Source organism: Monodon monoceros, unplaced genomic scaffold, assembly GCF_005190385.1.
Source record: "Monodon monoceros isolate NGI ecotype Baffin Bay Population unplaced genomic scaffold, NGI_Narwhal_1 Super_Scaffold_11, whole genome shotgun sequence".
NCBI classification, from domain to species: Eukaryota; Metazoa; Chordata; class Mammalia; order Artiodactyla; family Monodontidae; genus Monodon; species Monodon monoceros.
Window position 1 is genome coordinate 131,749,356 of NW_021703767.1, and position 24,382 is coordinate 131,773,737.

At 40.2% G+C, this 24,382-nt stretch overlaps 1 protein-coding gene and 1 non-coding gene across 4 annotated transcripts in view; one reads left to right on the top strand and one right to left on the bottom strand.

The window, feature by feature from the left end:
* The window catches only part of COL6A6 (collagen type VI alpha 6 chain), a 163,848-nt gene that overhangs the window by 118,178 nt on the left and 21,288 nt on the right, over positions 1 to 24,382 (bottom strand). The window lies entirely within an intron of this gene.
* LOC114891362 lies at positions 293 to 497 on the top strand. The gene has a single exon (XR_003792474.1). It is a non-coding gene; the product is annotated as a small nucleolar RNA U3 (small nucleolar RNA).

Consider the following 24,382-nt stretch of genomic DNA (forward strand, 5'->3'; position numbering starts at 1 on the left):
TTTGAAACAACCCCCAGATAGAGTCCCTGCTGGTCCTTTGTGGGAGGGGCCCACACCAGCCACAGCAGGAGCCTGTCTTGACTATTGATCCTTTCCATGTCTGAAACTGCTGGAATCCTCCCAGAGCCAATGACATAAACTTAAGAGAACTAAAATTCCAACAAGGCAAATCCACTAGGAACGAAGTGCCCAACTTAAAAATTAGAAAAATTACAGAATAAATCTAAAAGTACTTTAGGGATACTGAAGTACTAAAACTTTGAGCAGAAATCAGCAAATTAAAAAACAAAGGTAAAATATTTTTGGGATCATTTGTATATTTCGCTATTAGACAAGTTTCTCTGAATGTGTAGAGCATCCAAAACCACAAGGAAGAGGTACAGCATTCTCTCCTGAGCATGAAGCCAGCTCTAGGTGTTGCAACTGCCATTAGCCAGTGATAATCCTTCTTCTCTTCCTTTGGGAGAGTAAGAGGGAGAGAATGCTGTCTGAGTGGTTTTGAATGAGAAAACAAACAAACAAAAAACAAAGATAAAGAGGGAGGGATAAATTAGGAGTTTGGGATTAACATAAACACACTACTATATATAAAATAAACAACAAGCACCAACTGTATAGCACAGGGAACTCTACTCAATATCTTGAAATAACCTATAATGGGAAAGAATCTGAAAAAGAAATATATACATATCTGAATCACTTTGCTGTACACCTGAAAAAAACACAACATTGTAAATGAACTATACTTCAATTAAAAAAAGAAAGATAAAGAAAATTAAGTTTTGAAAACACCAACCTCACAATAGACTGATCAAAAAAAAAAAAAGAGAGAGAGAAGACATAAGTTGGTAACTGTATAAAAGAAAACATAACTATACGTAAGGCAAAGACTCTTTAAAAAATTGAAGCATTAGTTTAAAATATTCACAGGAAGAAAACCCCAGGACAAGATGGATTTATTGGCAAGTTCCACCAAACTTTTAAGGAACAGATCATCTGAATCTTTTACAAATTATTTCAGAGACTAGAAAAAGATGAATATTAGCCTTTTCATTTATATGGAGCCAGTAAAATCTTGATAGGCAAACCAGTTAAGGACTGTATGAGAAAGGGAAATTAAAGGTCCATTTTACTCATGAATATAAATACAAAAAAATCCTAAATAAAACATTAGCAACTCAACTCCTTTAGTGTATAAAAAAGATAATACACCATTATCAAGTTGGGTTTATCTCAGGTATGCAAGGATTTTTTTTGTTTGTTTTGTTTTTTGCGGTACGCGGGCCTCTCACTGTTGTGGCCTCTCCCGTTGTGGAGGAGCACAGGCTCCGGATGCGCAGGCTCAGCGGCCATGGCTCACGGGCCCAGCCGCTCTGCGGCATGTAGGATCTTCCCGGACCGGGGCATGAACCCGTGTCCCCTGCATCGGCAGGCGGACTCTCAACTACTGCGCCACCTGGGAAGCCCTGCAAGGATGTTTTAAAATTAGAAAATATATTTTTCCAAAGAAGAAATGCAGATGGCCACCAGGCATATGAAAGGATGTTCAACATTGCTAATCATCAAGGAAATGCAAATCAAAACTACAATGATATATCACCTCACACTTGTTTAGAACAGCTATCATCAAAGAGAACACAAATAACAAATATTGGTGAGGATGTGGAGAAAAGGGAACCCTTGTACACTGTTAGTAGGAAGGTAAATTGGTTCAGCCACTATGGAAAAGAGTATGGAGGATTCTCAAAACACTATAAATAGAGCTACCATATGACTCAGCAATTCCAGTCCTGGATATATATCCAAAAAGCAAAAACAAAAACAAAAACCCCCAAAAAACACTAATTCAAAAAGATACACCCCAATGTTCATGGCAGAATTATTTACAATTGCCAAGACATGGAAGCGACCTAAGTGTCCATCAACAGATGAATGGATAAGGAAGATGTGGTGTATATGTACAATGGAATACTACTCAGCCATAAGAAAGAATGAAATTTTGCCATTTGTAGCAACATGGATGGACTTGGAGGGCATTATGATAAGTGAAATAAGTCAGACAGAGAAAGATAAGTACTGTATGATATCACTTGTATGTGGAATCTAAAAAATACAACAAACTAGTGAATATAACAAAAAAAGATGCAGACTCACAGAATAAACTAGTGGTTACCAGTGGTGGGGGGGCAATATATGGATGGGGGAGTGGGAGGCACAAGCTATTGGGTGTAAGACAGGCTCAAGGATGTGTTACACAACACGGGAATAGAGTCAATATTTTGTAATGACTGTAAATGAAAGTAACTTTTAAAATTGTATAAAAAATACAGTATTGAGGGAAAATAAATTTAAAGATTTAAAAAAATGAATATGGTCAGAAAAATTAGAAAATACATAAATATTACCACATCAACACACTAAAAGAGATATACTATAAATATGAAAGGAAAACCACTCCATTAATCCATAATTAAAAAAAAGAATTAGCAAACTAGGAGTAGAAGGAAACTTAACTTGATAAAGGATATATTTTTAAAATCTGAAATATATACCATCCTAATAGGAAAATATTAGAAGTGCTCTTTAAAATGAAGAATCAGAAAGGTGGTCCTCTTTCACTCCAAGGTTCTTGAAAAATTAAAGCCACAAGGATAAAAAAAAGAATAACAAGATGGCGGAAGAGTAAGACGCGGAGATCATCCTCCTCCCCACAGATACACCAGAAATACATCTACACATGGAACAGCTCCTACAGAACACCTACTGAACACTGGCAGAAGACCTCAGACCTCCCAAAAGGCAAGAATGAGCAGAGACAAAAGGATAGGGACGGGACCTGCACCAGTGGGAGAAAGCTGTGAAGGAGGAAAGGTTTCCACACGCTAGGAAGCCCCTTCTCGGGCAGAGACTGTGGGTGGCGCAGGGGGAAAGCTTCGGAGCCGCGGCAGAGAGCACAGCAACAGGGGTGCGGAGGGCAAAGCAGAGAGATTCCCGCACAGAGGATCAGGGCCGGCCAGCACTCACCAGCCCGAGAGGCTTGTCTCCTCACCCGCCAGGGCGAGCGGGGGTGGGAGCTGAGGCTCGGGATTGGGTCGGAGCGCAGGGAGAGGACTGGGGTTGGCGGCGTGAACACAGCCTGCAGGGGGTTAGTGCACCATGGCTAGCTGGGAGGGAGTCTGGGAAAAGGTCTGGAGCTGCCGAAGAGGCAAGAGACTTTTTCTTCCCTCTTTGTTTCCTGGTGCGCGAGGAGAGGGTTGATTAAGAGCGCTGCTTAAAGGAGCTCAAGAGACCGGCGCGAGCAGCGGCTAACAGCGCGGACCCCAGAGACGGGCACGAGAAGCCAGTGTGCAAGCACAGGTTACTATCCACACCCCCTTTCTGGGGAGCCTGTGCAGCCTGCCACGGCCAGGATCCCGGGATCCAGGTACAACTCCCCCGGGAGAACGCACGGCGCGCCTCAGGCTGCTGCAACGTCACGCTGACCTCTGTCGCCGCAGGCTCACCACGCACTCCGTGCCCCTCCCTCCCCGCGGCCTGAGTGAGCCAGAGCCCCCGAATCAGCGGCTCCTTTAACCCCGTCCTGTCTGAGCGAAGAGCAGACGCCTTCCGGCGACCTACATGCAGAGGCAGGGCCAAATCCAAAGCTGAGCCCCTGGGAGCTGTGAGAACAAAGAAGAGAAAGGGAAATGTCTCCCAGCAGCCTCAGAAGCCGCAGATTAAAGCTCCACAATCAACTTGAAGTACCCTGCATCTGTGGAATACATGAATAGACAACGAATCATCCCAAATTGAGGGGGTGGACTTTGAGAGCAAGATTTATGACTTTTTCCTCTTATCCTCTTTTTGTGAGTGTGTATGTGTATGCTTCTGTGTGGGATTTTGTCTGTATACCTTTGTGTCCACCATTTGTCCTAGGGTTCTATCCTTCCTTCCTTTTTTTTTTTTTTTAAATTTTTTTCCTTAATAATTATTTTTTATTTTAATAACTTCATTTTACTTTATCTTCTTTCTTTCTTTCTTTCTTTCTTTCTTTCTTTCTTTCTTTCTTTCTTTCTTTCTTTCTTTCCTTCCTTCCTTCCTTCCTTCCTTCCCTCCTTTAGACAACGAATCATCCCAAATTGAGGAGGTGGACTTTGAGAGCAACATTTATGATTTTTTTCCCCTTTTCCTCTTTTTGTGAGTGTGTATGTGTATGCTTCTGTGTGAGATTATGTCTGTACAGCTTTGCTTCCACCATTTCTCCTAGGGTTCTATCCGTCCATTTTTTGTGGTTTTTTTTCTTAATAATTTTTTTAAATTTTAATAATTTTATTATATTTTATCTTACTTTATTTTACTTTATCTTCTTTCTTACTTTTTTCTTCCTTCCTTCCTTCCTTCCTTCCTCCCTCCCTCCTTCCCTCTTTTCCTCCTTTCTTTCTTTCTTACGACTTCTACTAATTCTTTCTTTCTATTTTTTTCTCCCTTTTATTCTGAGCCATGTGGATGAAAGGCTCTTGGTGCTGCAGTCAGGAGTCAGTGCTGTGCCTCTGAGGTGGGAGAGCCAACTTCAGGACACTGGTGCACAAGAGACCTCCCAGCTCCACATAATATCAAACGGCAAAAATCTCCCAGAGATCTCCATCTCAACACCAGCACCCAGCTTCACTCAACGACCAGCAAGCTACAGTGCTGGACATCCTATGCCAAACAACTAGCAAGACAGGAACACAACCCCACCCATTAGCAGAGAGGCTGCCTAAAATCATAATAAGTCCAAAGACACCCCAAAACACACCACCAGATGTGGACCTTCCCACCAGAAAGACAAGATCCAGCCTCATCCACCAGAACACAGGCACTAGTCCCCTCCACCAGGAAGCCTACACAACCCACTGAACGAACCTTAGCCTCTGGGGACAGACACCAAAACAACGGGAACTATGAACCTGCAGCCTGCAAAAAGGAGACTCCAAACACAGTAAGATAAGCAAAATGAGAAGACAGAAAACACACAGAAGATGAAGGAGCAAGGTAAAAACACACCAGACCTAACAAATGAAGAGGAAATAGGCAGTCTACCTGAAAAAAAATTCAAAATAATGATAGTAAGGATGATCCAAAATCTTGGAAATAGAATGGAGAAAATACAAGAAACATTTAACAAGGATCTAGAAGAAATAAGAGCAAACAAACAGTGATGAACAACACAATAAATGAAAATAAAAATTCTCTAGAAGGGATCAATAGCAGAATAACTGAGGCAGAAGAACGGATAAGTGACCTGGAAGAAAAGACAGTGGAAAAAACTACTGCAGAGCAGAATAAAGAAAAAAGAACTGAGGACAGTCTCAGAGACCTCTGGGACAACATTGAACACACCAACATTCGAATTATAGGGGTCCCAGAAGAAGAAGGGAAAAAGAAAGGGACTGAGAAAGTATTTGAAGAGATTATAGTTGAAAACTTCCTTAATATGGGAAAGGAAGTAGTTAATCAAGTCCAGGAAGCACAGAGAGTCCCATACAGGATAAATCCAAGGAGAAACATGCCAAGATACATATTAATCGAACTATCAAAAGTTAAATACAAAGAAAATATATTAAAAGCAGCGAGGGAAAAACAACAAATAACATACAAGGGAATCCTCATAAGGGTAACAGCTGATTTTTCAGCAGAAACTCTTCAAACCAGAAGGGAGTGGCAGGATATATTTAAAGTGATGAAGGGGAAAAACCTACAACCAAGATTACTGTACCCAGCAAAGATCTTGGAGAAATTAAAAGCTTTACAGGCAAGGAAATGCTAAGAGAATTCAGCACCACCAAACAAGCTTTACAACAAATGCTAAAGGAACTTCTCTAGGCAGGAAACACAAGAGAAGGAAAAGACCTACAATAACAAACCCAAAACAATTAAGAAAATGGGAATAGGGACATACATATCGATAATTACTTCAAATGTAAATGGATTAAATGATCCAACCAAAAGACATAGACTGGCTGAATGGATACAAAAACAAGACTCGTATATATGCTGTCTATAAGAGACCCACTTCAGACCTAGCGACACATACAGACGCAAAGTGAGGGGATGGAAAAAGGCCTTCCATGCAAATGGAAATCAAAAGAAAGCTGGAGTAGCAATTCTCATATCAGAAAAAATAGACTTTAAAACAAAGACTATTACAAGAGACAAAGAAGGACATTACATAATGATCAAGGGATCAATCCAAAAAGAAGATCTAACAAGTGTAAATATTTATGCACCCAACATAGGAGCATCTCAATACATAAGGCAAACACTAACAGCCATAAAAGGGGAAATCGACAGTAACACAGTCATAGTAGGGGACTTTAACACCCCACTTTCACCAATGGACGGATCATCCAAAATGAAAATAAATAAGGAAACACAAGCTTTAATTGATACATTAAAGAAGATGGTCTTAATTGATATTTATAGGACATTCCAACCAAAAACAACAGAATACACTTTCTTCTCAAGTGCTCATGGAACATTCTCCAGGATAGATCATATCTTGGGTCACAAATCAAGCCTCGGTAAATTTAAGAAAATTGAAATCATATCAAGTATCTTTTCGAACTACAACGCTATGAGACTAGATATCAATTACAGGAAAAAAGTCTGTAAAAAATACAAACACATGGAGCCTAAACAATACACTACTTAATAACCAAGAGATCAGTGAATAAATCAAAGAGGAAATCAAAAAATACCTAGAAACAAATGACAATGAAAATACGATGACCCAAAACCCATGAGATGGAGCAAAAGCAGTTCTAACAGGGAAGTTTATAGCAATACTATCCTACCTTAAGAAACAAGAAACATGTCAAATAAACAACCTAACCTTACACCTAAAGCAATTAGAGAAAGAACAGAAAACCCAAAAGTTAGCAGAAGGAAAGAAATAATAAAGATCAGATCAGAAATAAATGGAAAAGAAATGAAGGAAACAATAGCAAAGATAAATAAAATTAAAAGCTGGTTCTTTGAGAAGATAAACAAAATTGATAAACCATTAGTCAGGCTCATCAAGAAAAAAAGGGAGAATACTCAAATCAATAGAATTAGAAATGAAAAAGGGGAAGTAACAACTGACACTGCAGAAATACAAAGGATCATGAGAGATTACTACAAGCAACTCTATGCCAATAAAATGGACAACCTGGAAGAAATGGAAAAATTCTTAGAAATGTACAACCTTCGGAAACTGAACCAGGAGGAAATAGAAAATATGAACAGACCAATCACAAGCACTGAAATTGAAATCGTGATTAAAAATATTCCAACAAACCAAAGCCCAGGACCAGATGGCTTCACAGGTGAATTTTATCAAACATTTAGAGAAGAGCTAACACCTATCCTTCTCAAACTCTTCCAAAATATAGCAGAGGGAGGAACACTCCCAAACTCTTTCTACAAGGCCACCATCACCCTGATACCAAAACCAAAGATGTCACGAAGAAAGAAAACTACAGGCCAATATCACTGATGAACATAGATGCAAAAATCCTCAACAAAATACTAGCAAACAGAATCCAACAGCACCTTCAAAGGATCATACACCATGATCAAGTGGAGTTTATTCCAGGAATGCAAGGATTCTTCAATATACGCAAATCAATCAATGTGATACACCATATTAACAAATTGAAGGAGAAAAACCATATGATCATCTCAATAGATGCAGAGAAAGCTTGCGACAAAATTCAACACCTATTTATGATAATAACCCTCCAGAAAGCAGGCATAGAGGGAACCTACCTCAACATAGTAAAGGTCATATATGACAAACCCACAGCCAACATCATTCTTAATGGTGAAAAACTGAAACCATTTCCACTAAGATCAGGAACAGGACAAGGTTGCCCACTCTCACCACTATTATTCAACATAGTTTTGGAAGTTTTATCCACAGCAATCAGAGAAGAAAAAGAAATAAAAGGAATCCAAATCAGAAAAGAAGAAGTAAAGCTGTCACTGTTTGCAGACGACATGATACTATACATAGAGAATCCTAAAGATACTACCAGAAAACTACTAGAGCTAATCAATGAATTTGGTAAACTAGCAGCCTACAAAATTTATGCACAGAAGTCTCTTGCATTCCTATACACTAATGATGAAAAATCTGAAAGTGAAATTAGGAAAACACCCCCATTTACCACTGCAAAAAAAAGAATAAAATATCTAGGAATAAACCTACATAAGGAGAAAAAAGAACTGTATGCAGAAAATTTTAAGACACTGATGAAAGAAATTAAAGATGATACAAATAGATGGAGAGATATACCATGTTCTTGGATGGGAAGAATCAACATTGTGAAAATGACTCTACTACCCAAAGCAATCTACAGATTCAGCGCAATCCCTATCAAACTACCAATGGCATTTTTCACAGAACTAGAACAAATAATTTCACAATTTGTATGGAAACACAAAAGACCCCAAATAGCCAAAGCAATCTTGAGAACGAAAAACGGAGCTGGAGGAATCAGGTTCCCTGACTTCAGGCTATAAGTAATCAAGACAGTATGGTACTGGCACAAAAACAGAAATATAGATCAATGGAACAGGACAGAAAGCCCAGAGATAAACCCACGCACATATGGTGACCTTATCTTTGATAAAGGAGGCAAGAATATACAATGGAGAAAAGACAACCTCTTCAATAAGTGGTGCTGGGAAAACTGGACAGCTACATGTAAAAGAATGAAATTAGAACACTCCCTAACACCATACACAAAAATAAACTCAAAATGGATTAAAGACCTAAATGTAAGGCCAGACACTGTCAAACTCTTAGAGGAAAACATAGGCAGAACACTCCATCACATAAATCACAGAAAGATCCTTTTTGACCCACCTCCTAGAGAAATGGAAATAAAAACAAAAATAAACAAATGGGACCTAATGAAACTTAAAACGTTTTGCACAGCAAAGGAGACCATAAACATAAACAAGACAAAATCCCCAAAATGGGAGAAAATATTAGCAAATGAAGCAACTAACAAAGGATTAATCTCCAAAATTTACAAGCAGTTCCATGTAGCTCAATATCAAAAACACAAGCAACCAAATCCAAAAATGGTCAGAAGACCTAAATAGACATTTCTCCAAAGAAGATATACAGATTGCCAACAAACACATGAAAGGATGCTGAACATCACTGATCTTTAGAGAAATGCAAAGCTCAACTACAATGAGGTATCACTTCACAGTGGTCAAAATGGCCATCATCCAAAAATCTACAAATAATAAATGCTGGAGAGGGTGTGGAGAAAAGGGTATCCTCTTGCACTGTTGGTGGGCATGTAAATAGATACAGCCACTATGGAGAACACTATGGAGATGTCTTAAAAAACTAAAAATAGAACTACCAGACGACCCAGCAATCCCACTACTGGGCATATACTCTGAGAAAACCATAATCCAAAAAGAGTCATGTAGCACAATGTTCATTACAGCTCTATTTACAATAGACAGGGTATGGAAGAAATCTAACTGTCCGTCAACAGATCAATGGATAAAGAAGATGTGGCACATATTATTACTCAGCCATAAAAAGAAACGAAATTGAGTTATTTGTAGTGAGGTGGATGGACCTAGAATATGTTATACAGAGTGAAGTAAGTGAGAAAGAGAAAAACAAATACCGTATGCTAACACATATACACGGAATCAAAAAAAAAAAAAAAGGTTATGAAGAACCTAGCAGCAGGACAGGAATAAAGTCGCAGATGTAGAGAATGGGCTTGAGGATACGGGGAGGAGGAAGAGTAGGCTGGGACAAAGTGAGAGAGTAGCATGGACATATATACACTACCAAATGTAAAATAGATAGCTAGTGGGAAGCAGCCACGTAGCACAGGTAGATCAGCTTGGTGCTTTTTGACCACCTAGAGGGGTGAGATAGGGAGGGTGGGAGGGAGGGAGACGCAAGAGATATGGGGATATATGTATATGTATAACTGATTCACTTTGTTATAAAGCAGAAACTAACACACCATTGTAAAGCAATTATAGTCCAATAAAGATGTTAAAAAAAAAGTCAGTTGCGGGTTTCCCTGGTGGCGCAGTGGTTGGGAGTCCGCCTGCCGGTGCAGGGGGGTGCGGTTTCATGCCCCGGTCCGGGGGGATCCTGCGTGCCACGGGGCGGCTGGCCCGTGGGCCCAGGCCTCTGGGCCTGCGCATCCGGAGCCTGTGCTCCGCAGCGGGGGAGGCCACAGCGGTGAGAGGCCCACGTATGGCAAAAAAGTCAGTTGCATTTCCATACATACACAATAAACAACTAGAAAACTTGACCATCTTCTTAGAAGAGTCACATTAACATAGCATCAACATGTCAAATACCAAAAAATAAACATTAAAATATGTAAAAGACTGATACCAAAATTTATAAAACTTTACTGAAGCACAATACGCCAAGGGAATGGAATAGACAGTCCAGAAATGCCCATGCATAGTTGTTATGGTAGACAAGTGGGTGGGAGGGGAATGGTTATTCACGTGGAAATAGGTGAAATTGGATCTCTCTTTAACACTGTACACAAAAGTCAACTACAGAGGGCTAAAGTTCTTAAATGTTAAAAGCAAAACTTTAAAATATTAAGTAAAATCCATAGGTGGATATATTTCCAACCTCAGTTAGGGTTAGGGAAGCATTTCTTAAACAAGACACAGAAAGTACCAAAAAAAAAAAAAAAAGAATAAATTTTATTACATTATTATGAGAACTTCTGATCAAAGATATCTGAAAGAAAAGGGAAAGATAGTTTACATATTGGAAAAAGATTTTCACAATACTGACAGAGAATTGGTATCAAAAATATATAATATTCCTAGAATTTCTAGGAATAAATAATCAAAAAGAAAATGGGCAAAAAACATGAATGAAAAACATAGAACTCAAAAACATATGGGCACTAACCATATGAAGAAATATTAAAATTCATTTGTGCTCAGGGAAATACAAATCAGGATCACATTGAGATATAATTTTACAATCAGCAAAAATTAAAAAGTCTGACAAAATCTAGTACCAAAGAGGATGTGGATGAGCAGGTCCTCAGTTTATACTGTTGGTGGAAGTGCAAATTGGTACTACCACTTTGGAAAACAGTTTGGCATTATCTTATAAAACTGAACATTCTCAAGCCCTGTAACCTTGCAATTCTACTCTTGGGGAAGCTCTTGCACATATGTGTGAGGTGATGTATTTAGAAACCATCAACAAAATGAAAAGGCAACTTACCCAATGGGAGAAAATATTTGTGAATCATGTATCTAATAAGGGGTTAATATCCAAAATATATAAAGAACTCATGCAACACCAAAAAACCAAACAATTCAGATTAAAAATGGTCAGAAGATCTGAATAGACATTTTTCCAAAGAAGACATACAGATAGCCAACAGGCATGTGAAAAGATGTTCAATATTATTAATTATCAGGGAAATGAAAATCAAAACCACAATGAGATCACCTCACTCCTGTCAGAACGGCTATTATCAAAAAGACAAGCAATGACAAATTGTTGATGTGGGGAAAAGGGAACCCTTGTGCACTGTTGGTGGGAATATAAATTGGTGTAGCCACTATGGAAAACAGTATGGAGGTTCCTCAAAACATTAAACATAGAACTACCATACAATCCAGCAATTCCACTTTTGGGTATTTAACTGAAGACAATGAAAACACTAACTTGAAAAGATATATGCACCCCCGTGTTCATTGCAGCACTATTCACAATAGCCAAGATATGGAAACAACCTAAGTGTCCACTGATGGATGAATGAATGATGAATTTTGGAGTACACACACACACACACACACACACACACAATGGAATATTATTCAGTCATAAAAAAGTAAAACCTTGCCATTTGCAGCAATAATATGGATGAAACTTGAGGGCATTATACTAAGTGAAAGAAGTCATATACAGACAGACAAATACTGTATGATCTCTCCTATATGAGGTATCTAAAAAAGCAAACAAACAAAAAACAACCAGCCAAACAAACAAACAAAACCCAAACAAAAAATAACCAACCTCATACAGAGAAAGATTGGTGGTTGCCAGAGTTCGGGGGTGGGGGTTTGGAGAAATGGGTATTATCTTTTAAGAATTTTAAAAGCTAATCAAAGATAAGAAAAGAAAATTTAAAATATAAATATTGGGAAGGAAGAAATCAACGGTCTTTGTTCATACATGACATAATCATCTATGTAGGAAATCTAAAAGAATCAACAAAACACTTCTGAAACTAATAAGCAATTATAGCAAGGTTGCAGGATACAAGGTTAATATACAAAAGTCACTTTCCTATATAACCAGCAACGAATAAGTGAACTTTGAAATTAAAAACATGATACCATTTACATTAGCACATCCTAAAATTAAATAGTAATAAGTCTAACAAAATATGTACAAGATCTGTATGAGGAAAATGTCAAAATTCTGATGAAAGAAATCTCAGAAGAACTAAATAAATGGAGAGATGTTTCATGTTCAGGGATAGGAAGATTCAATATTGTCAAGACATCAGTTCTTCCTAACTTGATTCATAAATTCAACACAGCCACAATCAAAACCCCAGCAAGTTATTTTGTGGATATTGACAAACTGATTCTAAAGTTTATATGGAAAGGCAAAAGATCCAGAACAGCCAATACAATACTGAAGGAGAAGAACAGAGTTACATGACTGACACCATCTGACTTCAAGACTTACTATAAACTACAATAATCAGAAAACATGGTACAGGTATACCTCAGAGATATCGTGTGTTCAATTCCAGACCACCACAATAAAGCGAATACCACAATAAAGAAAGTCACATAAATTTTCTGGTTTCCCAGTGCATATAAATGTTGTATTTACACTGTACTGTAGTCTGTAAAGTGTGCAATATGTCTAAAAAAACAATGTAAGTGCCTTAATAAAAACCACTTTATTGCTGAAAAATGCTAACCATCATCTGAACCTTCAGGGAGTCATAATCTTTTTGCTGCTGGAGGATTTGAAATATTGTGAGAATTATCACAATGTGACACAGAGACATGATGTGAGCAAACGCTCCTAGAAAAATAGCTGATGGGCTTGCTTGATGCAGGGTTGCCACAGACTTTCAAAATTTGTGAAAAACTTAGTATCTGTGACGTGAAATAAAGTGAAGTGCAACAAAATGAGGTTTGCCTATACTGGTGAAAAGATAAACAGATCTATGGCACAGAGTACAGAGCTCAGAAATAGACCCACATAAATATTGTCAACTGATCTCTAGCAAAGGATCAAAAGCAATACAATGGAGAAAAGATAATCTTTTTAACAAATGGTGCTGGAACAACTGGACATTCACACACACAAAAAAAGTTAAAAAAAATCTAGACATAGACTTTTTACCCTTCACCAAAAAGTAACTCAAAATGAATCACAAATTTACTTATTTATTTATTAACATCTTTATTGGAGTATAATTGCTTTACAATGTTGTGTTAGTTTCTGCTGTATAACAAAGTGAATCAGCTATATGCATACATATATCCCCATATCCCCACCCTCTTGCATCTCCCTCCCACCCTCCTTATCCCACCCCTCTAGGTGGTTGCAAAGCACCTAGCTGATCTCCCTATGCTATGCAGCTGCTTCCCACTAGCTATCTATTATACATTTGGTAGTGTATATATGTCAATGTTACTCTCTCATTTCATCCCATCTTACCCTTCTCCTTCCCTGTGTCCTCAAGTCCATTCTCTATGTCTGCGTCTTTATTCCTGTTCTGCCCCTAGGTTCATCAGAACCATTTTTTTTCCTTTTAGATTCCATATATATGTGTTAGCATACAGTATTTGTTTTTCTCTTTCTGACTTACTTCACTCTGTATGACAGACTCTAGGTGCATCCACCTCATTACAAATAACTCAATTTCGTTTCTTTTTATGGCTGAGTAATATTCCATTGTATATAAGTGCCACATCTTTATCCATTCATCTGTTGATGGACACTTAGGTTGCTTCCATGTCCTGGCAAATAGAGCTTCAATGAATATTGTGGTACATGACTCTTTTTGAATTATGGTTTTCTCAGGGTATATGCCCAGTAGTGGGGTTGCTGGGTTGTATGGTAGTTCTATTTTTAGTTTTTTAAGGAAACTCCATAGTGTTCTCCATAGTTGCTGTATCAATTTACATTCCCACCAGCAGTGCAAGAGGCTTCCCTTTTCTCCATGCCCTCTAGAGCATTTATTCTTTGTAGATTTTTTGATGATGGCCATTCTGACTGGTGTGAGGTGATATGGCATTGTAGTTTTGTGAATCACAAATTTAAATGTAAATGCAAAACTATAAAACACTAGAAGACAACACAGAATAAAATTGAGATGACCTTGGATTTGCCAGTGACTTATTAGATACAACACCAAAAGTATGACCCATGAAAGAAATAATGGAGAGGCTGGACATTCTTAGAATAAAAACTTCTGATCTGTGAAAGACAATATCAAGAGAATAAGACAAGCCGAAGACTGATAGAAAATATTTGATAAAGGACTGTCATCCAAAGTATACAAAGAACTCTTAAAACTCAACAGTAAGGAAACAAACAACTTGATTAAAAAGTAGTACAAAGACCTTAACAGACACCTCAAAGAAGATTTACAGATGACAAATAAGCATATGAAAAGATGTTCCCCATCACCTATCATTAGGGAATTGCAAATGAAAATAGCTAGATACTACTAGCTGTTTATTAAAATAGCCAAAATCCAAAACAGTGACAACATCAAATGCTGGTAAGGATGTGGAGCAGCAGGAACTCTCACAAACTGTAGTGGGAGTGCAAAATGGCACAGTCTCTTCGGAAGATGGTTTGGTGGTTTCTGACAAAGCTAAACATACCCTTACCAAACAATCCAGCAATCCTGTTCCTTGGTGTTTACCCAAAGGAATTGAAAACTTATGTCCATACAAAAACCTGCAAATGGATGTTTATAGCAGCTTTATTTATAATTACTATAACCTGGAAGCAACCAAGATGTCCATCAGCAGGTGAATGAATAAGTAAACTGTGGGACATCCAGACAATGGAATATCATTCAGCACTAAAAAGAATGAGCTATCAAGCCATGAAAAGCCATGGAGAAAACTTAGATACATATTATTAAGTGAATGAAGCCAATCTGAAATGGCTACATACTTTATGATTCCAACTATATAACATTCTGGAAAAGGCAAAACTATGAAGATGGTAAAAAGATTAGTGGTTGCCAAGGGGTAGGGGGGAAGAAGGGATGAATTGGCAGAGTACAGATGATTTTTAGGGCAGTGAAAATATTCTCTATGATACGATAATGGGGGATACCTGTCATTATAAATTTATCCAAATCCATAGAATGTTCAACATCAGAGTGAACCATAACATAAACTATAGACTTTGGGTGGTAATAAGGTGTCAATGTAGATTCATCAGTTGTAACCAATGTACCACTCTGGTCGGGGATGTTGATAATGGGAGAGCCTCTGTATGCGTGTGTGGCAGGGGCAGCGGGGAGCATATAAGAAATCTCTGTACCTTCTGCTCAATTTTGCTATGAATCTAAAACTCCTCTAAAAAAATAGTCTATTAAAAGAAAAAGCAAAGGAATAATAAACATAAGATCCAGGATAGTGGTTACATAGGATATGGGAGGAAGAGTAATGGGATTGACAGGGAACTTATTATAGATATGTTATTGTTAATATTCCAGTTTTCATATGCGTAGAGTTTCATGGGTTTGTTGTATTAACAGTAAGCAAGCAAATAAAGAGAAAGTCTTACAAGGAACCATGGATAAATGTGTGTAATGAACTACAGTTTAGAATTAATCTAATTCTGTGTATCTGAGGTCCAATAAATGTATAGAAAAAGAATAGCCAATTTTTAAAAATAAATAGAGGAAATAAAAAATTCAGGCAATTAAGCCAAGAGCCCAGTGACATGTTGAGGGCAGATATGGAACAGTTGCAGGAAGAAACTTCTCCCCCTGAGACTGTCATCTGTGATAAGTTTTATATTAGTGGTATGAGAAACAGGGAAACAAGAACATGTTTTGACCAAAAAACTTTCCCCAAATTCATAACTCCCCCTGGCATCCTGCAGGACCCAATTAAAGGAACTGAAATCAATAAACTTTCACCCATGATAAACCATCTAGCATCATCATGATTCTGGTAGCAGACACCTCTACCTGTTCACCAAGAATCTGTGCTGCCCGCTCTGCATTGCAGAGATGTCACCAAGCTATGGCTGCCTGTTGGGATCTGCGTGTCCCAGACTCATTTGCAGTAGCGAACGACGGAGTCCTGGCCGGTGGAATGCGAGCAGAAGTGACGTCACCAACTTCCAGCTGGCCTTATGCCTCCCACAGGGTGGCCCTCCGCCCCTTTTCCCCTTCCAGTCGGCTGGAATGGAGATGACCTCAAAGCCAAATGTTGAAGATGGCGGAGCTATGCTCAGCCCGGGGATGGAATGACTGTGTGCAGAGGGGCTGCCCCATGATTGTGTGTATCCACTTGCTTTTGTTACATCAGTAATAGTGTAACTTATCATTGTGTTTTCCAGTATACATTTTTGGGGTGTATTTGCTACAGCAGGTAGTATCACCCAAACCAATGCAGCCCCCAACACCTATTTCCTGTGTGCAGGAAAAAGCAGGGACAGGAGAGGCTGTGACCAGGGCATAGGAGGACGAGAACAAATTCCTGAGGCACAGAGGGACTCATGCCACTAAAGATGACTCAGCACCCCCAACACTGAGGTCACAGTCCAGTTACACCACGATTCAGCTATAGAATGTGTAGCCTAGTAGTTACACTTGCAGGTTCTGGCAACAGGCTGCTCGATTAAAATCCTGCTCGTGTGACCCACTAACTGCACGACAGGCAGGTAATAAATCCCTGTGAACCCGTTTCTCATCCATAAAACGGTGTTTGTAGCCACACCCACTTCAAGGAACTGTTGTTGCCCTTAAATGAACTGATAACGTGCAAAGGAGTTGGCGTAGCATTGCTTTGCTGTCGATATTAAATAAATGTTAGCTGTTGTCATTATTTTTACTCTTGTTATTGCCATCTTTACAATGGCTTGTAAGTAGAGCAATCTAGAAAAGACACTGGCTAAGGAATACCCTGGAAGGGAAATGTATTTACTTCCTCTCCCTTCTCCCCCCCATATTTTCAAATCTTAACACTTGTATAGGCTTGTATAGGTGTAACAATTGCTGAGGAATAATATTCTGCACCTTTTCAAGTCCTGTCATAGCCATTATCTCCATGAATCTTGATAGCAACCCCATGAGGTTGATAGGAATTATATTCCCACTTTACAAAGGAAACATCCCCAGGTGCCAGCCAGTCCCTGTGTTCTCAGTCCAGGACTTTTTCCACTACCTCACAGTGCTTTCCTTGAGGCAAAGCCTTGAATGCTATCCAGTTCTCTAAGGATGGAGGAATTTTATCTCGTGTGTTAGAATGTACCAGATCATCTGTTTGTAATTATTTTTTTACAAATTTCTTTAAATCATCTTCTTTCTCAATGAATATCAACTGCTGTGAATTTCTGCTGTTTACAGCTGATCCCATTAACTCTGAATAAGGGCTCTTCATCTCCAAGTTGCTGTTTTTCTCTCTTTGGCTAAAGCTGCAAAAGGGCAGCCACACTGACACAACTCACAAAAGCCAACAATGACATCAGCTAGTCGGAGATCTGTCCAGCAATACCCAGAAGGACCAGAGAGGCAATGAAATATATTGGGTCACTGATAAAATATTTTTATTCATTGCAGCTAAATCAAAAGCATACATGGCTTAGGATGGCAGGAAGTAGGAATTAGGCCTAACTGCTCCTCTTTAATATCCTAGCAGTTTGGACTTCCCTGGTGGCGCAGTGGTTAAGAATCCACTAATCCACTAACCTGCTAATGCAGGGGACACAGGTTTAAGCCCTGGTCCGGGAAGATTCCCACATGCCGTGGAGCAACTAAGCCCGTGTGCCACAACTACTGAGCCTGTGCTCTAGAGCCCGTGAGCCACAACTACTGAGCTTGTGTGCCGCAACTACTGAAGCCCGTGCGCCTAGAGCCCGTGCTCCACAAGAGAAGCCACCGCAATGAGAAGCCTGTGCACTGCAACAAAGAGTAGTCCCCGCCCGCCGCAACTAGAGAAAGCCCGCATGCAGCAACAAAGACCCAACGCAGCCAAAAATAAATGAATAAAATATATATATATCCTAGCAGTTAAATATCTATACATTTTTGGCCTCCTAAGTTTGAGGTTTTGAAAATCAAGAGGTAACCAAAGAGATTCAGACACAGTAACATTCTAAAGTTGGCATGGATTTTCTCTATCAGCTCTGCAAAATATTAGGTACCTTTGAAAAATATTCTGATCTTGCATTGAGCAAATACAGTAAAGGGTAACTCCTAAGATCCTGGTTTGACTGACTGTAGTTGGTGAGAGGATTCCCAAAATGAATAAGAAGAGCTAGTATTTACTGAGCACTTACTATGTGCCAGGCATTGTTCTAAGGGCTACACTTAACTCTCTCAATAACCCAATGAGCATCAATAAATACTACACTCATTTTACCGATGAGATTGAGTCAGAGGATTACGAAGCTTGCCAAAAGTCACACTGCTATCAACTAATCTATCAAATGTGAATACAGTATTTGCCTATGTTGAGGGACACAGGCCTACAATCTGATTGCTGAGCTCTAACAAGTACAATAATTAAAGAACAATTAACTGTTAAATGATGCACATTGACTATAGCTGCCATCTCTGTAAAGGGCACGACTTCCACAAAGTTGCCCAGGCTAGAACCATGGGAGTTATCATTGATTCCTCTCTTTCACACCCATAAGCAAGAGTGTTTTTATTTTAAAAAGTAGATCTCAGATCCAGCCATGTTTCAACACCGTTTTTACTTCTACCCTAATCTAAGATCCCATTGTCTCACCTGGATTATAGCAAAAGCCTCCTAATTGGATTCCCTGCTTCCACTTTTGCCCAACTACAGATTCTTCTAGAGTGATTTATTTTAAACTAAAAAATGAGATCACATCTACTCAAAATCCTTACCATGTCCATCAAGGTCCTACAGTGTCTGAGTCCTATAAATCCTTTGACCCCAACTCCTTCTTACCCCCTCTCCCCACACCAATCCAGCTGAAACAAACATTTCATGGTGTTAGTATTAAATCTGGGTCAGGAATATTTATTACATTATTCTTTTCTGTATATTTCAAAGAAATCACCAATAAGAAAGGAAAAAAGAATGCTTAACAATGGAATGTAGGAATTAAGAAGGAACCAGCAGGCTCTTGAAAAGGGACTGCTCATGTCTTATGAAAACCAATCTGGTAAGAAAATTTAGTATCCCAAAATAGTGAATAAATGAATTTCTATTTTCATTCCACTACAAAAGAAATCATTGCCAGGGACAAGAAACTGCACTTGTTAGAAACATGGTAGAATTCTTTGCTACTGCTCCCACTGACAGAGGGTTCTAATTTCCCTCCCCTTGAACCTGGGTTGGCCTTATGACTTATTTGATCAGTAGAATGTGGCAGAAGTGATGTCTTGAGACTTTCAGTATTGTGTCTACAAAGCCTGCAGCTTCCATCCAGGCTCATGGAGCTCTTGGAGAAGCAGCCGCCAATCACCATGTAAGAAGTTCTGCTGGGCTTCCCTGGTGGCGCAGTGGTTGAGAGTCCGCCTGCCGATGCAGGGAACACAGGTTCGCGCCCCGGTCCGGGAAGATCCCACATGCTGCGGAGCGGCTGGGCCCGTGAGCCATGGCCGCTGAGCCTGCGCGTCCGGAGCCTGTGCTCCGCAACGGGAGAGAGGCCACAACAGTGAGAGGCCCATGTACTGCAAAAAAAAAAAAAAAAAAAAGTTCTGCTAATCTGGGACCACCATGTTATGAGGAAGCCAAAGCTTGCCCCATGGAGGTGTTAAGTGGGGGAAAAAAAGAGACACCTGGCCAGCCCTCAGATGATCCAGCCCAGGTGTCAGATGTGTGATTGAAAAAGCTTTCTGATGGCTCTAGCCCCAACCACCACCTGACTGAGACTCTGAGCAAGAACTGCCCAGGAGAGCCCAGTCAACCCACAGAACGATGAGAGGTAAATTGTTGTTTTTAGGCCACAGTGTTTTGGAATGGTTTGTTTTGCAAAATTAAATAACTGGTTTAGGAAGGAAGATCTAGACTTAGCTTTTCTGAGAAGCTGAGCTGCCGTTGTCCACAAATCGTGGACGTGGAGACATCCTGCAGGCAGTGGGCACATGGTATTGGAGCCTAATGAGTCATCGTCATACACATGAGTGTGGTCACCTGCTTTGGCACACAGTGCACCAGCCCCTGGGAATGCATAATCCAGTAAGCGCAGCCTTCCACCTTGTGAGCTCATAGTCTGATAGGGGAAGCAGGGAGGCAGATCTGTGCTATGATGATGCAAGTGGGCAAGCCCCGAAGGCTGTGGGAAGTCAGAAAAGCATCATCTGGATGCCTTGGCAGGGGAGAAGGCTGAAGGGTGCAGAGATGATTTTTCTGGAAGAGGACTGCTTCAGTCATTCTGACGGACAAATATTTGGTCTCAAGTATGGGTGCTCCCTAAGGAAATAAAGACATAGACAATGGGGGTAGGTAGAATTATGGATGAACGCCCTCATTTCCAGGGACTTGAGGTCAATAACTAGGCAAATTGTATTGCCTTGGCAACTGCCCAATTAGGTAATTTATATATTAATCTCAGAAGGACACAGAAAGGACCCTGCCTACATTACTTTAAAAGCTATCAGAAGAAGAAAGTAAAACAAAAGCAAAATATGACATGCAAATTCATGTATTTATTTGTTCATTTAGCATTTTTCAAGGTCATATTTCATCCTAAACCCCCCTGAACTGGCTGTTTTCTTACAAAAAAAATATAAAAGCCATGGTTTTGCTTTTTTGATGGAAAAGCCTACATTTTTATAGTTCAAAAGTGCTTGTACTTTATAACTACTCTATGAAGACACTCAACTCTTCCAGTTTTATAGATACTAATACTGAAACTCAGGAAGAATGAGTAGCTATCCCAAGGTCATAAGGTGAGAAACAGCAGGATTTGGACTTGGATACAATTATTTACTCGTCTTACCAGGGCTGCCCCTTCCTTCGAGGAGGTTTGGTGGAAGTGGGCAAAGTACACATATATGAGGCTACGGAAAGACCACTGGAAAAAAGTGTGATCAAGTGAAATGTGCACAAGGGAAAGACAGGCACAGAAGTGGGATCTGCAGGAGGAGGGAGGACATTAGGCCCACCTTTGGTGGCAGTGGGTTTTGAGCCTGATTTTGTGGAAAGTGATTAACTTGTTTTGATGGCAGCTACATGGGCAACAGTGCAGCACTGGTTTAGTTGGAGCAATGGTGCCTGCATTTCACAGTTATTTATAGCAGTGGTTCTCAGCTGAAGGAGATTTTGTTGCCAGGGGACGCTTAGCCATGTCTAGAGAGATTTTTTCTTTTTACTGATAGGAGAGGGGGCAGTGCTTCTGGCATCTAGTGGGTAGAGGCTGGGGATACTGCTAAACATCCTACAATACACAGGATGGTCCTCCACAACGAAGAATCATCTGGCTCAAATGTCAATAGTTGAGAAACGATATAGGTTGAGAATTCCTGACCTACACATATATAACACATTGTATTAGAACTTTCAAAAGAAATACAACAAATAGGGTGTGTGTGTGTGTATCTGTATATCTAGAGAGAGAGAGAGAGAGAGAAGGAGAAGGAGAGAGATTGAGAGATGAAAAGAACAGGCTCTTTTGATTGTGAGGCAGGCTGGAGATTCTGGTTGCAGTTTTGAGACTGAAGGCAGTCTTCTCTGGAGACTTGGGAGACCTCAGTCCTGTCTTATAGTTACCAAATCCAAGCTCTGTCTGCTCGCCGCATGACAGACCAATAATCGGGAGATAGGTGTTGAGGCAACGAATAGTGATTTTATTCAGGACACGGGGCATCCGAGAAGATGGTGGACTAGCATGGTAGAGTCCCATCTTAAGGGGGTCTGGATGCCAGTTTCTTTTACAGAACAGAGGGGGAGGAGGTGAGGAAGTAAAGCAAAAAGCCCATAAGTTTTGCAAAATATCTCCTCATTTTGGCCAGCCTCAGGGAGGGATGTGTTTATTTTCTGTAGCCATTCACCTGTGGGCAGGGGCAGGGTGTTTCCCTGTGAGCTGAGTGAAGGCACTTTAGATTAACATTCAGGCAGAGGGGCAGGGTTACCCGAGGCAGGCCATTATGTATGCCTATAGCTATAGACAGAACAAAAGCAATGGAAAGCAAAGGTTAAAGTAAAAGAAACAGATCGAACATGGAGTCATATTTTGTTCTTCCCTGTTACATTATAGTCTTTAAGTGGCTGGATGAGGCCCCGCACATCATGGAGGGTGATCTGCTTTATTCAACGTCTACTGATTTAAATTCTAGTCACTTATTAAAAAATCCCTTCCCAGCAACATCTTGATTTGTTGGTTGTCCAAATAAAGGACACCATAGATCAGCCAAGTTGACACATACAATTCATCATGACAGACATTTAACTTTCAAAACCATGAGAGGCAAAGATTTTATTCTTACTTCAAAGATAAGGGAAGTAAAATTCAGAGAAGTTAATGAGTTTTCCCATGGTTGCACAGTTAACACTACTAACAGTTAACTTATTGGAGCACTTACTGTGAGCAGATGCTGTGTTAACAGCTCTATGTTGTTAATCCAATTGAGGCAGCTAACATTATTTTTATTATCTCCATTTTATAGATGAGAGCACTGAGACACAGAAAGGTATTGTAAATATCCCAGAGCCAAACAATTTTTAAGCAACAGAGCCAGAATTTGAAGCCAGGCAGGCTGCCTCGGAGCCCATACGCTAACCTGTGGTCCTCACACAGAATCATTAGGAGGGCTAACTGAAACCAATTGCTGGGCCCCATCTAGTAAGCTGGGGATGGGCCCAAGGATTTGCATTTCTAACAATCTCCCAGGTGATGCTAATGTGACAGGCCTGGGGACCACACTTTGGGAATCCATGCTCTAAACCACAGTGCTGCTCTCTGCTTCCAGCATCCATGAGCAGGACTGGCCCAAAGTGCATACATGCCAAGCACAGATATTCCTGAGCCCCTTCAATAAATCAGGCGTAGTGGTTCTAGTCACCGATTCTGGTGTGTCAGGGGTTCTACATCTCTAAACAATGATCTAACACCACTGGGTGGCCTACAATCCAACTCAGTTCTGACACCATCTAACTGTAGACGTGTCAGGTCCCACAGGTTAAGGGCTCAGTCCCTCAACCCCCTACTCTTACTTCAAAGCCCAACCACAATTCCAGGTTGTCACCTGTGCTTGTGACCGAACAGCTACAAATCAGAGGTTCTCACTACCCTCTCCTCAGGCTTGATGAATTTTCTAGAGTGGCAGAGTTCAGAGAAACATTTTACTTATTAGATGACTGGCCTATTATAAAAGTATATAACTCAGGAACAGCCAGATGGAAGAGATGCACAGGGCAAGGTGTAGAGAAAGGGTGTGGAGCTTCCATGTCTTCCCCAAGCATGTGCACACCACTCTCCCAGCATCTCCACCTGGTCACCAACCCGGAAGCTCTCCAAACCCTGGGGGTTTTTATGGAGGCTTCATTATACAGGCATGATGGATAAAGTCATTAGCCAGGGCTGATTGATTCAACCTCCAACCCCCTTTCCCCTCCCAGGAAATCAGGGAGTGGGACTGAAATTTCCAGCTCTCTATTTGCAGTTGGTTCCCCTGGCAACCAGCCCTCATCTCTAGGTGTTTTCCAAAAGTCACCTCATTAACGTAAACCCATTTGTGATGAAAAGGGGCTTATTATGAATAACACGACACCCATCTCACATTGATGGCTCCAAAGCCATTTCAGGAACTGAGGACCAGATACCAAATATTGTAACAAAAGATTCTCCCATTGATCTTATTTCTCAGGAAATTCCCAGAGTTTTGGTAGCTGTGAGCCAGGAACCATGGACCAAAATATATATCCATTATAAATCATAGTATCGCACCAGGTGATAGAGATAAAATGATGACCAGGCAGTCATGGTCCTGTCCTCATGAATTCTCCAGGGTATGGAGAATAAGTCTGTTAAAAAGAAAGAGACCACGTTGTGATGGGGAACCACTAGGGATGGTAGATGCTCCCAGCGGGGGCCCCTCCCCTGGGCATGGGCCAGGGAAGACACCCCAGAAGAGGCAGAGGGCTAAACTGGGACCTGAGGGAGAAGCAGGAATTAGACAGAGGATTCTAAGGA